The sequence below is a fragment of the Triticum aestivum genome, chromosome 2B (assembly GCF_018294505.1).
Source record: "Triticum aestivum cultivar Chinese Spring chromosome 2B, IWGSC CS RefSeq v2.1, whole genome shotgun sequence".
In the NCBI taxonomy this organism is placed as follows: Eukaryota; Viridiplantae; Streptophyta; class Magnoliopsida; order Poales; family Poaceae; genus Triticum; species Triticum aestivum.
In genome coordinates, this window is record NC_057798.1 from 344,995,672 (window position 1) to 345,011,740 (window position 16,069).

Sequence of the window (16,069 nt, forward strand, 5' to 3'; positions counted from 1 at the left end):
TATGAGCAAGGTGGCATAGAAGCCAGTCCACTTCATTTCACATAAGAGGAGTTAGGATAAGCATATGTATAAGCAGAGAAATTCTTCGAGGACTTATGAACATAATGGTTAGAGGAATAATGCTCATATTCACAGCCCTTAGCTCTTCCCTGCAAAACAGAGGGTTTAGCACGATGATGATCATATGAGGATTTTGAACCACATGAGGAATTTGGTCCGTATGAGGACTTGGATCTATATGAAGAATTCGGTCCATATGAAGAATTTGATCTGGAGTTTCTATTCTTCACAGGTGGTGTCATGAGGACATTCACCTGAAGACTTTCAAGGCACCTTTTGGGAACCCAGATTTTCTTCATAGGGGAACCGTTCCTGCAGTTAGTGCCAACATATCTAGCAAATACTTCACCATTCTGATTTTGAACAGTTTATAGTTGGAGTCAAATGACTCATCGGAAGAATGAGGAGATTCACATGTAAAGCCAGATAAATTGGATGGATCAACTGGAGGTCCCTTTGCAGCAACCCATGAGGTTTTGGGGTACTGCTCAGGCTTCCAATATGTTCCATCAGCATTGAGTTTCCTCTCAAAGGCAATACCCTCTTTCCTAGGGTTCCTGTTGAGGATCTGCTTTTTAAGCACGTCACAAAGAGTCTGATGCCCTTTGAGGCTTTTGTACATGCATGTCATGTACAATTCCTTCAGCCCTGCATCATTAGTGATACTAGCAATGTCCTCAGATGAGGAATTAGTGATAGCAGAGACAGATGAAGAATTTGTAGCATTAGAAGCATTTGAACATTCAGGTGAAGAATTAGCAGATTCACGTTCAATGCACTTCAAACATGGAGGAACAAATTCTTCCTGAGTAGCGCTGATTTGTTGAGCAAGTAATGAATCGCGCTCCTTCTGAAGATCTTCATAACTCACTCTTAGCTTCTCAAGATCTTGCTTTCTTTGAAGAAATTCATAAGAAAGCTTCTCGTGATTAGATAAGAGAGTGTTATGATGACCTTGAAGGTTGTCAAACCGAGACTGAAGTCTCTGAAGATTTTCAGTCAAGGTTTTAGTGCGATCCATTTCTTCACCCAACATATCTTCACTTTTGTCTAGCATGTTTTGAACCTTTTCAAAAGCCTTTTATTGTTTCACAATAATCTTAGCAAGTTTAGAGTAGCTGGGCTTGAGGTTTTCATCAGATTCATCCTCACTAGATTCAGAGGAGGGGTATTTAGTTACCTTGGCACCCTTTGCCATGAATCAATAGGTGGGAGCGTAGTCATCCTTGCCTTCACCAGCCTTGTTGGTGATGCCATTTTCTTCAGAGTTGAAGATAGACTTGTTCACGAATGCAGTAGCGAGAGCTAGGCTCGCCACAACAGACTCGGACTCCTCAGATGCCTCCTCTTCATCATGTTCCTCAGATTCAGCCTCAGAGTCCATTTCCTAGCCAATGAATGCCCGAGCCTTCTTGGAGCTGCTCTTCTTGTGAGATGAAGATTTTGAGGATTTTGATGATGAAGACTTTGAAGATTTCTTCTTCTTCGCATCATCAGAACTGTAATCCTTGTACTTCTTCTTTGATTCCTTATCCCACTGAGGACAATCTTGAATGTAGTGACCAGGTTTCTTGCATTTGTGGCATAGCCTCTTCTTGTAGTCACTGGATCAGGAATCATTACTCCTTGAGGATTTTCCAAAGCGACCACGTCTTGAGAACTTCTGAAATTTCTTCACGAGGAGTGCTAGTTCCTGGCTCAGTTCTTCAGGATCACCAAGGCTGCTACATGAGTCTTCATCTTCAGACTCAGAGATTGCCTTGGCCTTCAGAGCACGTGATCTGCCATAGCTCGAACCATAGAGATCTCTCTTCTCAGCAAGCTGGAACTCATCGGTGTTTAGTCTCTCGAGGATATCAGCGGGATCAAGTGACTTGTAATCAGCACGTTCTTGAATCATAAGTGACAAAGTATCAAATGAAGAATCAAGCGATCTCAACAATTTCTTCACCACCTCATGGTCGGTGATGTCAGTGGCACCAAGTGCTTGAAGCTCATTTGAGATGTCAGTGAGGCGATCGAAGGTTTGTTGAACATTTTCATTGTCGAGTCTATTGAAGTGGTTGAAGAGACTGCGAAGAACGTCAACACGAGAGTCATGTTGAGTTGAGACTCCTTCATTCACTTTGGTCAGCCTATCCCAGATAAGCTTAGCAGTTTCCAAAGCAATCACCCTTCCATACTGCCCTTTGCTCAGATGGCCACATATGATGTTCTTCGCTTGAGAATCGAGTTGCTTGAATCTCTTCAGATCAGTAGTGTTCAGAGAAGGTGTGACTGAGGGAACACCATTTTCCACAATATACCAGAGATCGTTATCAATTGCCTCAAGATGCATTCGCATCTTATTCTTCCAGTACGGGTAGTCCGTCCCGCCAAAGGTAGGACACCCACTAGAGACCTTGATCATACCTGCTGTCGACATAACTAAAACTCCAGGCGGTTAAACCAAAATCACACAGAACAAGGGAGTACCTTGCTATGATACCAATTGAAAGTGCGTTATATCGACTAGAGGGGGGTGAATAGGCGATTTTTATGAATTCTTCACTGAGGAATTTGCTGGTGAGAAAATTCCTTAGCAAAGAACTATTTGCAGCAGAATAAGTTCTCAAAAGTAAACATAACAGAACACAAGCATAGTCATCATGATGAAATGAAGACAAGCACAGAGTATAGAAAGCGTAAACACAGGATAACACAGGATGAAGACGGACAGACTGGAGAAATTGAACTAAGGAATTTGAGAAAGTCTTCAGTCAAAGTCTTCAAACAGATATGAACAAGCACACAACAACTGAAATGAGGAAATGGAAGAGTTGAGGAAATAGAACTAGTAAGCTCGGTGAAGACAATGATTTGGTAGACCAGTTCCAACTCCTGTCTCAGTTGTACGTCTGGTTGGAGCGCCTAGGTATTTAAACCTGAGGACACACAACCCCGGACACATAGTCCTCACCGTATTCTCCTTGAGCCAAGTTCACACAGACCTCGCCCAATCACTCGTGGTAAGTCTTCAGGTGACTTCCAAACCTTCACAGACTCGGTCACTCGGCGATCAACAATTCCTCTTGGATGTTGTAGACCATGACGCCTAACCGTCTGGAAGAAGCATAGTCTTCAAAGGTAATAAGCGTCGGATCCACGCAGGATCAATCTCTTTAGTGATGCTCATTCACTTTGGGTTTGAAGGTGTTCGGGTTTGGGTTTTCCTCACTTGATGATTTTCGCTCAAAGTCCTCGGAGGATGGGAGGCTCTCAAATGACAACTGTCAGTTTCTCTCAAAGCAGCCACTTCAGTTTCTTCATTTATGTCACACCAATTTCTTCACTTTCAAAGTCTTCAGAAAGCTTCAGAAATCCAAAGTCTTCAGTCAATGAACTTCATTTTTAGGGGTCGACTTTCTCTGTAAATATCAAACTCCTCATAGACTTATAGACCTGTGTCCACTCACAAACGCATTAATCCCTTAACCTATAAGTCTTCAATACAGCAAAATCACTAAGGGGCACTAGATGCACTTACACACCTATAGACCTAGAGGTCGCGCCCGCCTTAATCGAAGTCGTTGGATAAACCGGAAGAGGCTGGTGAGCCGCCTGCTGAGCCTCCTGCTCCGCTTCTTGACATACTCTATCCTGATCAACCAAGTGAAGAGCTCCATCACGCGCCGGGTCGTGCCCACGCGGCTGGACACGACGCTGGGTGTTGCTTGACACAGCTGGTGAGTCCATGTGCCTGCTATAACTCCGGCTTGGGCGAGGGGTCGAATGAATCCACTATAAGAATACGCCTCCTGCTGCGCCTATGCTGTCTGAAGAAGTTCTCTGACCCTTCGTGTTTCAACCGTCGTTGAAGAGTCTCCATCCACCAGGAGAGCCGCCAATCGTGCCTCCGCAACGATCATGTTTGTCGGCGTCCTGGATTCGTGGGTATCCAGCCCTGCCTGCCTGCGTCCCACCACGTGGCTCCATCGACGGCCCGGTACGGCCCAGCTTCAACATCAACACCACAAGACCCTCGCGAGGGGCCAAGCCTCGCGAGGTGGGCGACGCCAAGTCCGCCGAAGGAATCGGCCTCCTCAGGAGGTCTCCTAAGGGGCGGAGAATTCCTTGCAAGCTACCTCACGAGGCTCAGCTGACGTGAGCCATGATGACCAAGGCTAGGCGGGCGCCAGGCGGGCGCAGAGCGCAGGTTTCCTCTTTGGTGCAAAGGAGGCAAGCCACATGCACGGAGTCCCGAGGAATCAGCCAAAGGTTTCCATTCTAGTGCAACAAGACCAAGACCGCCAGGACAGCAGGACAGAGGTCATCCACGAGCCCACCGTAGCGTCACGACCAGAGGCTTTTTGCAGGCGAAGACTACTTTTGTCAGGATAGACTGTACTACTTGTCCCCTTTCAAATCCGACTGTTGTGGGATCCCTTCCCGCTCTTATTTGGGAAGAGGACCAAGGCCGCTATAATTAGGACTAGCCACCACCATAGAAAGGGAGAAGAACAGAGGGAGGAGACGGGACGAGATCATAACAAGTAGAGCTAGCATACACCACACCAGTCCAAGAACAGCTCACCTCCTGAGGCTTGTTCGTCCTTTGTACTAGTTCATCCTCAGCCCTCCGAGGCAATCCAGCACACCACACTGGATTAGGGTATTACACCACAATGGTGGCCTGAACCAGTATATATCTCTGTGTCTTTGTGTCTCTTTGAGCTCGACGCGCAAGGCTTAGGAGGATCGCGAGTAGGCAGGCTGGGCAGCTTGAGATCTCCGCACGCACCCCAGAGTTCAAACCACTCAAGGGTTTGAGGATACCTTAATCCAACATTAGGCGCGCCAGGTAGGGGTGCGTCGGATCCTCTCTTTCGTCATTCGATCCACCGCCGCTCCGACACCTCCATGGCCGACGCACGACGGGCTCGCGCCGCGCGTTTGGCTGCAGTCGCCGCCCGGGTTGCTCAGACGGCTCCGGCGGGTGACAGTTGTGCCTGCCGTGCTCCTTCTCCGGTGGCCAATGCCGCCACGGGCCTTGTCGGACGCGAGCAGCAAGCTTCATCGCTGCACCGGTCGGTGCGCCGTGACAGCCGCACCGCTACTCCGTCACTGACCCGAGCAACTTCATCATCCCACGCGCGTCGTGGCCAGGTGGATGCGCAGGCCGCCCTGCTCATGGCACGGGAGCTTCTTTGCTACCGCCTAGTGGGTGATCTCTATGAGGAGTGGCTCAAGCGGATCGCCAAGCGCATCAGCGTCGCGCACGGGGGCTCCGATGGGCCAGCTCGCTCGCTGCCTCAGCAACCACATACAGCTAGCGACGTGGCGCATGGGGCTCCTCCACCACCTCCGACCCGGGGCGCCATCATCGAGCCAAGGCGTATGGCTCCACGACGCGCCCCACAGCGCCCGGCGCCGGCTCGGGATGACGTGAGCTGCCAGGTGGTGCCGCGTCCCCAAGGAGAAGCGCGCGTGCTTCCAGCACCCCAGCACCAGGCTCGCGTGCCGCCACAGGAGGTGGTGATGCGCGTGCACCAGGATCATTTTCCACCCCCTCCGCGACCCCGGTGGCCACGACAGGATGTCACGCTTTCACTCCAGAGCTCCGCAATGTCGTCTGGCCAAGCAAGTTCAAGCCCGACCTGCCTCCGAGCTATGACGGCACCGCCGACCTCGCCGAGTTCCTGCAGCTCTACGAGTTGAGTATCAAGGCGGCCAGCAGCGACGAGAAGATCATGGCAAACTGGTTCCCGATGGCCCTCAAGGATGGCGCGCGTTCTTGGCTCCTGAACCTGACCGAAGGATCGGTTTCTTCCTAGGAGAAGATGCACAGCCACTTCATCGCCAACTTCCAGGGCACTCGTGACCGCCGGCCGGCCACGGGTGACCTGCGATGTATCAAGCAGCAACCCAGAGAGACCCTGCAGAAGTATATCCAGCGCTTCAACAACGTTCGCCTCAAGATTCCCAAGGTGTTCGACGAGGCCATCATCTCCATGTTAACCGATGGCGTCTGCGATGTCAAGATGAAGGAGGAGCTCGCCATCCACGAGGATCTCTGCACCGCTCTGGACATGTTCAACATGGCGAATAAGTGTGCAAGGGCTGAGGAAGGACACCTCTCCCTCCTCGAGCTCCCGATGCTGATGTAGAAGACAAGAAGACCAGACCAAGGACGTGATGCGCAAGGGGCCAGCCGTGCTTGCGGCCGAACCAGAGACGAAGCGCGGCTGCGACCACCCAAGTCATCCAAGAGCAAGCGGCCGTTCTGCGCCTTCCACAACGTTTATAGACACAACACCAGTGACTGCCAGGAGCTCAGGGCTCTCTGCGACGGGTGCCTCGGTCGACACCCCGAGCACAACGATCGAGGATACAATCGCAGAGGTGGCTGAGGTGGAGGACGCTGGGATGGACGCGACCGTCGTCAGGAGTGGCAGGACCAGCCTCGTGAGGACCGCTGGCAAGGCCAGCCTCGTGAGGGCGACTGGAGGGAGCAGCCTCGTGAGGATCGACCTCAGGGCAACACAACTTTGCCTCCTCTACCTCCACTGCCGAGGAGGAATGAAGACCGCCACTAGGACGAGGGGACTGGGGGCTTCCAGGAGCCTCAGGCCATTGCCTGCATCTTGGGCGGCTCACAGGCCCCGGCTTCCCACCGCATCTTCAAGCAGTTTGCGCGCGAGGTGAATGCAGCGCTCCCCAAGCCTGAAGCAACTCGCCCTCTCAAGTGATCCAAGTGCGCCATCACCTTCGACTCCTCAGACCGGCTCAAGTGCGCAGCCACCGCTGGCGCGCTCCCCATGATTTGCTCCCCCGTCATCAACAACATGGTCGTCACCAAGACTCTCATCGATGGCAAAGCAGGACTCAATGTTCTCTCTGTTCAGACGTTCGACAGGCTCCAGGTGCCATACTGCCAGCTTCACCCCGCCAAGCCATTCTCAGGAGTGACCGACGGATCGACCCACCAGATCGGGCAAGTTCGCCTCCCTATCACCTTCGGAGAGCACAACAACTACCACACCGAGCTCATCAACTTCGACGTCGCCGACATCCGCCTGCCCTACAACGCCATCCTAGGGTACCCAGCACTTGCTAAGTTCATGGCGGCCACGCACCACGGCTACAACATCCTCAAGATGCCAGGAAGCAGCGGTATCATCACGGTCGCCTGTCAAGAGAAGGATGCGGTGTGCTCCCTCGAGCGTGCCTTCCAGGCCACAACGATCGAAAACCTCGTAGATGAGGACGGCGCCCTCCCTCCCGAGGTCGCCCCAAGGCAAAGAAGCTGCAGCTGGGACAGGGGTCTCGTGAGGGAGCATCACTCGAGGATGCAGCGCTGAGCCTTGCGTCTCTAGACGTGGCACCTTCACCCATCGCATAGGAAGGCACGCCCGACGCTCCTCTCAGGCTGGGCTCAGGGGCTCTCCTTTGGAGGGCCTCAGATCTGGCCAATGTCTTGAGAGTGGTGCTCAGGCATCATGTGGAGGCGCTCTTCAGAGCACGCTTCCCAGGAGAAGGCAGCAGGCGTGAGGCACCAGGTGTTCAGGAGTTCATCAGCAAGGCAATCAAGGAGATTCAGGAAGAAAGAGTTCTGCAAGGCGATCATCGCCTGCCGCGTGGCGCAGCTCACTGCCCTAGCGACGGTAAGGAGTTCCGCGTCTGCATCGACATTGTAACGCCCCGGATCCGATGCGCTAAGTGTCTTCCAGCTATTCGTCGTTGTTGCCATGTCATTTTCTTGCGTGTTGCATTTTGCCATGTCATCATCTACATTTCATCTGCATGTTTTTCAAAACTTGCATCCGTTCGGGTTCCCCCGGTTCTCTCCGTTGTCCGTCCTAAGCACAGACACACTCGCACGCACCCGTCGCCCCTCTCAGACCTTGTTTTGTGAGAGGGAGAAAAATGTTCTCGAAATGGGCCGAGATTTGCCGAGTGGCCTTGGTATAGCACGGGTAGACCGCCCGTCAAATTCCGTTCCATTTGGAGGTCGTTTGATGCCCCAACGGTTAACCGCGTAGCCCGAAACACCTTTCTCTTTGCAGCCTAGCCTCTCTTCACCACATCCCATGAGCCCATCCAAACCCCTTCCATTCTCTCGGTCGTTGGGTCACGATCGTGTGGGTGAAAACCGCTCCCCAATTGGACTCTCCTAGCTCCCTCTACCTATATACTAGTGGACCCGTTGCGCCAAATGGCGCACAGACCTGCTAATTCCATGTTAGCGATGAAAAAAATCCATGATTTAGTTGATTTTATTATGGACAAGCACATATGTCCACAAATTTAATCTCTCTAAGTTGGGGAAAACGGGGGCTCGCTGTCTACAATAGATGTATATACACATTTAAATTTGATAACATAGAGTTCTATTTGAAACAAAATCTATGTAAAAAATCTATCCCCTTTAGTATGAAACAATAATATTTTGTTGTCTACAATAAGATGTGTATACACATTCTAATTTGGTAGCACAAAGTCCCATTCAAAATCATGCCACTGAATATATGTGCATCTTTTTGAATCCATGTGCGCATTGTAAAAAAATATGTATTAGTTGTTTTTGTTGTGAGAATGCACATACGGTAACAAATTTAACCCCGCTTAATAAAAAAATATAGGTTTGTTATCTACAATATGATGTGCATGCACATTTTACTTTGGTAGCATAGAGTCTCACTCAAAATCACATTGCATTGAAAATATATGTATTGTTCAATAGTTTTATGTTTTGTTTGAGCAAGTACGCACGATAAAAATTTAGACCCTTCTATATAAAAAATACATGTCTTTTTGCCTAAAAACATATGTATACTTAACACCATGTATTAAACAAGTTAAAGAGGCCTTACACTATTCTAAAAAGAGTAGTGTTTCTATCAACTTTGTTTTTGTGTGTTTGAAAAAAGAAAGTATTTATGTGTCACTTAGACGCACGTATATTTCAAAGCAGTCATATGGCAGCCAGCTTGGCCCATGAATCGAAAGACTCATTTATCCCTTCTTCCTCGGCACTTATTTATCCCTTCTTCCTTGGCAGATTTGTTCGGCGAGACACAAAACTCCAGAGTAGTACTTCCATCATCTCAATAATTGGGATGGATATCATCCACTACAATGAAGAACAATAACATTTCTCTATATCTTGAACAATAATAACATCATTTACAATACATTTGATCAAGCGACCAATTAACAGAAGAATAATAAAATTTCTCTATAACTTGAATTCTACATATGGGATTATTAAGATATTGACTTGTATGGATGACATCATTCGTAACAATACATATGCCTTCTGTTTATTTGCTTGAAAAAATGTCCATCACATGAATCAATCAAATAGGAGGAACTGGAGAGTATTTGAAACCGAAAAAAAAGAATTGATCCTAACGATGTGTAGTGCAGTAGCTTTTAGGCTATTTTTGATAGTAAAGTATTATAAAAACTGAAGTATCAACAAACCACAGTATTTTAGCATGTAGGTATAACATACCGTGGTTTTGACAAAACAGAGTATTTTGTAGTATTGGTTTTGACAAAACAGAGTATTTTGTAGTATTGACAATACACCGGACCTGTTTGGTGCAGCGATGTAAAATCAGTTACAGCGTTAACAGTGCAAACACGTCTGGTTTTCCAGCGAAGCTAGCCATTGCATGCAGCAAAGTGATTGGCCAAAGAACGGCCATGCACATGGCGATAGAGCAGCGTGTTACCATCAGCATGCATAAGAAAGAAAGCTTGCACTAAGAGTGCGTTTGGTTGCAGGGCGGTCATGAATGGGCTGGGATCGTTCAGAAAATAGACATGTTTGGTTATAAAGCACATGAATGGTTCGAACCAAAAAAAGAGAATATGCCATGAAGATGCTGAACCGTTCCACCCAACCAAATCGGTCGAATCAAATGGCCACCCTTTGCATGCATGACTATGTGAGCATGTCCCGTCCTAAATAATTAGCTCACCATTTATATTCAGCCAAACACATGAATTGAATGGTTCAATCCCAAAAAAATTGAACGGTCCCAACCCATTCATACGACACCTTCAACCAAACGCATCCTAAGTGAACTCCGCTGAACGGCCATGACCAAAAAATCGTTGGGCGGCACCAAGCGGCAGAGCTGCACGAGGACTGGCTGCTTGGCCATCTTACGCATCTGCGGCGGAGCTGCACGTGTAGCAGATGGGACAACGGCGAGCCATGGAGAGAGGCCTACATGCAGCAGGGATCTACAAAGAGCACAGGGCGGCGGCCGCAAATAATTTTTGTAGAGGGAGGCGAGTCAGCAGGGAAGAAGTTGACGACGTGCGACATCGTTCTTTTGTCTGCTCTGTTTTTAAAAAACAGGTCTTGGGTTCTTTTTATAAAACAGAGAAAAAACAGTGTTTTAGCAAATACTATAGTATTAAAATCACAGTTTTTAGGGCAACCAAACAGCTGATTGTAAATAAAATTGTGGTAGTCTGAAAAACTGAAGTATTCTCGAAATACATAGAAAATACTTTACTATCAAATAGGGCCTTAAAGCCTCTGAATTATTTTGCTTCTACTCCACCAGGAAAGGGCAAGGCTTCAAGAACCAAAAGACACCACTCGAGCTCTCTTCGGCCTCATAAGCCCTGTTGTTGTTAATATCCTTAACCCCAAAATGTTGCCTCTTAGCATCTTTGTTGTTCTCATGATCCTTATTAGGTGTCAGCTTATCCTGAAGAAAAGGCAGTTGATGCCACTAACTAAAAAAACACCCTTAAGAAACACAATCAACTAAACCTTGAACACAAGTAGGCCTAGAGCTAGAAAACAATACATCATATTACCAAACAAAAAGCAAGTAGAAATATCAAATTGAAGCAGGACTATTTGAAAACCAAAATGCAGGCCAAGTAAAATAGAAACATCAGTGATTTTCTCGACCTCACACGTGAGAGAGCAGTAGGAACATATAATTGCCCTCTGGGTAAACACTGGACTCTTTAAGTAGAGCAAACAAAAGATAAACCTGTACATTACTTTTATTTAGTCACAACATAGCACAAGCATACTTAATATCCTGAGCATAAGCGTGACTACCAGCAACATATGAGGATTTGACAAATGCAAGATACTACAACCAATTTTAAACTTTGCACAACTTCATGAATATACTTAATATCCTGGCAGCACTATATCCATACTACTTGAGGAAGTAAATAATCAAATGAAACTCACACAAGGGTTGTATGGTTTTATCATTTCCGCTTTATAATCCGAACAAAACTATATAGTTGATCTGCAAGTAATTGCATGACATGACAATGGCTTCGACAAATATCCAACTTTTACAACATGAACACATATTTATCGATTACAGTTAGTAATGGGAAGTGATGGTAGCTCACTCTATAACATCGTCCACACCAGGAAAAGATAGTAAAGCAGCCAGATCCCATGACAAATAGGATATGTGAAGGTTGGAAAGAGAACTATATAGAGAACAAACTTACATGTAAAGATGTGGCATGGCCTGTGAAAATGGAGTAGTGTGATGTCGCACTATTGGCTATCGCTATACAAAAACTGCTGCAACAACAAAAATAAAAACTGAAAAATTGTATTTATGCGCAGTATAATGCCTGACCATCAATATTTTGCATCAAATCTTAGCAAATGCTCTAAATACATATATCAGGAAGTTCTTCTAATACTCTAGTAACATAATCTAAATTACCCGATGTGGAATCCTTCAGAACTAATCGATCGACATAAAACCGGTGAAATCAATAACACAACAGAACAATAATTGAATGCTTAGTTTTCTTAAAGGTGTTTTTATTTACATATCTAAGGCCATCCACGCATAACATTATCAAACTATAATAATCAGTATATCACACTACAAATTTATTTAACTTGTAATGGAACTTCAACAAACATATCAACTAACGGCAACTGGTGTATGCCATGCAATGAAAATTGCACTCTGGCAGAGCAATGACATAAAAGAGACCATACTCAATTTGGGTGACCTCGACCAACAAACTGTCTTCATCAGACAACAACTTTGCGAATGACAAAACATACAGACGACAAATGGGTGGCTTGTTAAGACACAGGGACACTATTTGATAACATTAAAAAAAATCCAAATCAAGCAGTTGAAAGGATAAATGATGGTGCGAGGTAACTCAATGTATATCATTAGTTCTTCAAATAATAGATCTATAGAGCAGCGAGCAAATCTAGAACCACAACTCTGAGAACGCCAATATGCCATATACACAATTAAAACCATGGAAAAACCTACAGTAGCAGAAATAACCACCATATATTGTCTGTTTAGAGAAACCTACTCAAGGGTGGTAATCTCTAGCATTTAGGTACCTACAGTACTCGCATCGATATTCATGAGCCAAAAAGGTGGAGAGATAAATTAATTTTAGTGGGGACTAATTGGCAAGATGCTGCAGCTGCCATACATACAACAACTAAGTACCCTTGCATGGATTGTATGCCGCCCAACTTGAAACAGATGCCCACGCCACGCGCCAAATCAAGCAAAGGAACAAAAGACTAAAAAAACTACATGCCTGGTTAGACCTCCTGTACATAACGAAAATCTGTTCTTCCAAGAACAAGATGCTAATATACTTTTAGAAAATTGACGGTGAGACCATGCAGTCACAAAGAAATGGTATGGTAGCAACTCTGTACAACCTGCTATTTAATTATTTTCCTCCTCTCAAGCTACAATTTTGAACACAACACAACGATCACCAAAGGAACGTGAGACATTCAGGCATCCAATAGCTCCAAAGTGGGCACAAAATTACAATTGTAGACTGGAGGCTATTGATTGTCAAATTATTTATTTTTCCATGGCTTGTGAAAATCTATATTAGTGCAGCGTCACATTGTTGGTACAGAAAAGGCTGGTGCAATTATGAAAATAGAAACTGAAAACTTTGCGTATGTGGAGCATAGTGCCTAGCCACCAATATTTTGCAACAAACATCAGCAAATTCTACAAATACACATATCAAAAAGTTCTCCTAATATTCGGTAACATAATCTAAAAAGGTTAAACCAAGTCATATAAGCTCACCTTACGTGATCAATAGCATCCAACCGTGTAGCTTTATCATGGGTACTGTTCGACACCGGACTTTAAAGCATAAACATATGTTACTACATTTAAATCTCTGTCGCTGATTTTTTTTATGGAAATATATAACACCCTCTGCCAAGGATTCTAGAAACTAAAAGAAAAGAATGTCCAGTTTGAGCTCTTCTCTATGCGTATCTTATATTTCCTATATGGAACCGTTGTCGGAATTATGACATATCTCATAATTTTAATGTAGGGTTACTGCACTGCTCGTCTGCTTCTTTACAAAAGTTAAACTGATACATTATCCTTGCTAAGTTAATTCCATGAATCATATAATGCTTGCTAAGCAACGTTTTAGAAGCAAACATGAGGAAAATGCTTGGGAACAGGAAAAAATACCTTCAAAAAAATCAATGTTTCAACATTCGTGTTGATTCTTGTAAACCGAGATTCACAATTTCTGGGACATTCTGCAAATAAATCAATCATCCGTACCCAGGATATATCAAATACTTCTGCATGAAAATGAAGAAGAAAAACATGGCACACATCATTCATTCATAGAGCTTAAAACATGCTAGAAGGTGACAAAAGTATGTCAGATTGACAATAAATAACAGATAGCTCCATCTGTATCACTGTTGTTGGGACTATCAAAATTAAAATTCCATGTCTTTAAGAAAACTGACAAAGCTTGAGGGCCTCTTAAATACGAAGAGAGGGCATGTGCGGAGAGGCCATACATACTGATTAAGAAAACTTAGCAACCAGACTCCTTCAAGGAGAGGTGGGGGCATGGTCATGGGATTTGGGCTCAGGAGCAGTAGGGCTGCATGATCAAAACAAATAGAAGATTTTCTTGCATGTTTTACTGCTTGGTTATTCAATAACTACAAAGTAATTCAAAATCTAAAAGCAAGCTAACGTATATGGTTGCTACAGTATGCATTGCCATCTTCCATTTGCTCGCTGCAAATACAAACTTGGCATTCACATAAAGTTGTTTCTTGCAAATCCAAACTTGGCATTCACATACGTATTTTTTTTCTTTCTTCCCTACAGATTCTTCTACCGACAAAAGAACTTAGGCATAGAAATAACCGCCTTCTTTAGTCGAGAGGCCATTCACATGAGCTTCAAATGCCAGAACGACGAGAAAAGCGGGAAAGATCAACGAGAGGAGTAACACCCAGCAGCAGGAAGCAAAACTGAAGAAAAAGTATGTTTCGACACAAGCGTTTCATCAAATTGCTTAGAGACAAGTATGGGAAGAGCCGTTTCACCTCAGCGTTGAAGGCAAGAACTCCTGGAAAGGGGAATGCGGAAGAGATCACAAACCTGCACATGAACAAAGGTAGAAAGGCTAAATACCACGAGGAATAGAGTGCCCAATAGAAAGGGGAGCAGGCAAGGAACCAGATTAACTGACGAACGGAGGCAGCAGAGTAGTGCCACAGAGGATGGCGTCAAGGGGGTTCGTTCCTTAGTGTGGAACCAGCTCGGTCAACTCATCACAGCTAATCACGGCCGCTGCCCCCGTTCACACCGCTACCATCGACGGCAAGGAGGAAGAGGCTGGCGGAGGAGGCGAAGCAGGGCAGGGTCCAGCAACGAGGGAGGAGGACGATGGTTTAGAAGAGAGAGAGAGGGGAGGAGGAGGATGCGGGCGGAGGAGGCGGAGCCCAGGCATGGTGGAGGAGAACGGGGGAAGGGGCGCACTGCTCGGAGTACTCCGGCTCAGGATGGGTTCATCCTTTCTCGTGCGTGCAGAAAGGTGCGGAAGAAGGGGAGAAGACGCCCACGCCATCTCCCCTCTCTCCAGTATCTAACATCGAAGCTAGAAAGGTAACGACCCACACACCGACGTGTGGGACCAGAAGCCAACGAGGCCTACCCTTCATAGTGCGTGGAGCGGATGTGTATGCGCACAGAGGGGTGTGTACGCGTTAGTCCATCTTATCTCTCTCCTCTGAAAAACTCCACATCGCAGACGCGCTGTGAGGATGCTGATGAGCGTCTGTTTCTGAGGTTGTCGGGTGGTCCTTACTCACTTCTGGCCCTACATGTCTGTGGTTTGATTGCCTTTCGTTTGCGTCTCATCTGCATTTTGAGAGAGCGGTTGCACTGACAGCTGCATCGTGCGCGCCAGGGTTTGGCCAACCGCTCCACGCGCGCCATGTGTGGGACGTGCGTCCTGTCAGACCATCTCTCCTTCCTCTGTACAAACGCCGGACGTCCACGCGCACACAAAATAATTCATAGTAGAAGACTGACAGGTCGGACTAGAGAGAAGGTAGGCCCACTTACAGCGGCACCATCCAACCAGCCATGGGAGCGAGCAACAAACATGGAGGAGAGCGACGCACGCTCGCGGCGAGTGTGGAGAGGCGCGCGAACATCGAGGAAAGCTTGACCCAGCCTATCTACACTCGCCATGAGCCCACAGGTCATTCGCCCCTGCATTTTGACCAGGCAGTGAAAACAAAACGCAACACAACAAAGTAAGATCCAACGCGAGGCAGCGTGCCAGAGAGCCAGCTGACTAGCATCGAACGGCTAACGAGCAATGCGATCGAGGGAGCCTTCTCCATGCGAGTTGGTCAGCCTCATTATTGTTTTAAATATGCTTTCCCCCTTTTCAAATCATGGATGAAACCCCAACCTCCTTCCACCTCGCGCCACCGACAAAATTCCCCCGCCGCCGAAAATGTCCGCTCCACCGCGCCGCCGCCCCGAGCGAATCAGTCGCCGCCACATCGCCTCCTCCTTCTCTCTCCACCGCGCTAGGCCCTGCGGGCCCAGATCCGGACCGCCAGGCCCGGCAGCTGCCGCCGCGAGCCCGCAGGTGCCCCCCTCCCCACTGTCGCGGCCCGCACCCCCGCACCGGTGCCCCACCGCCGCCTCGCCTCGCCTGC

General features: G+C 47.0%; 1 long non-coding RNA gene across 5 annotated transcripts; it reads right to left on the reverse strand.

The window, feature by feature from the left end:
- Window positions 1–10,444: 10,444 nt before the first annotated feature.
- LOC123044900 (uncharacterized) lies at window positions 10,445–15,065 on the reverse strand. Of its 5 annotated transcripts, none has more exons than XR_006420679.1 (3): window positions 14,580–14,961; window positions 14,438–14,492; window positions 10,445–13,669 (listed from the first exon to the last, which is right to left on the reverse strand). It is a non-coding gene; the product is annotated as an uncharacterized lncRNA (long non-coding RNA). The 5 variants fall into 5 exon arrangements; XR_006420680.1 differs by having other exon boundaries at window positions 10,445–13,624; window positions 14,580–14,960; XR_006420678.1 differs by having other exon boundaries at window positions 10,445–14,492; window positions 14,584–15,065.
- Between the last annotated feature and the right edge of the window lie 1,004 nt (window positions 15,066–16,069).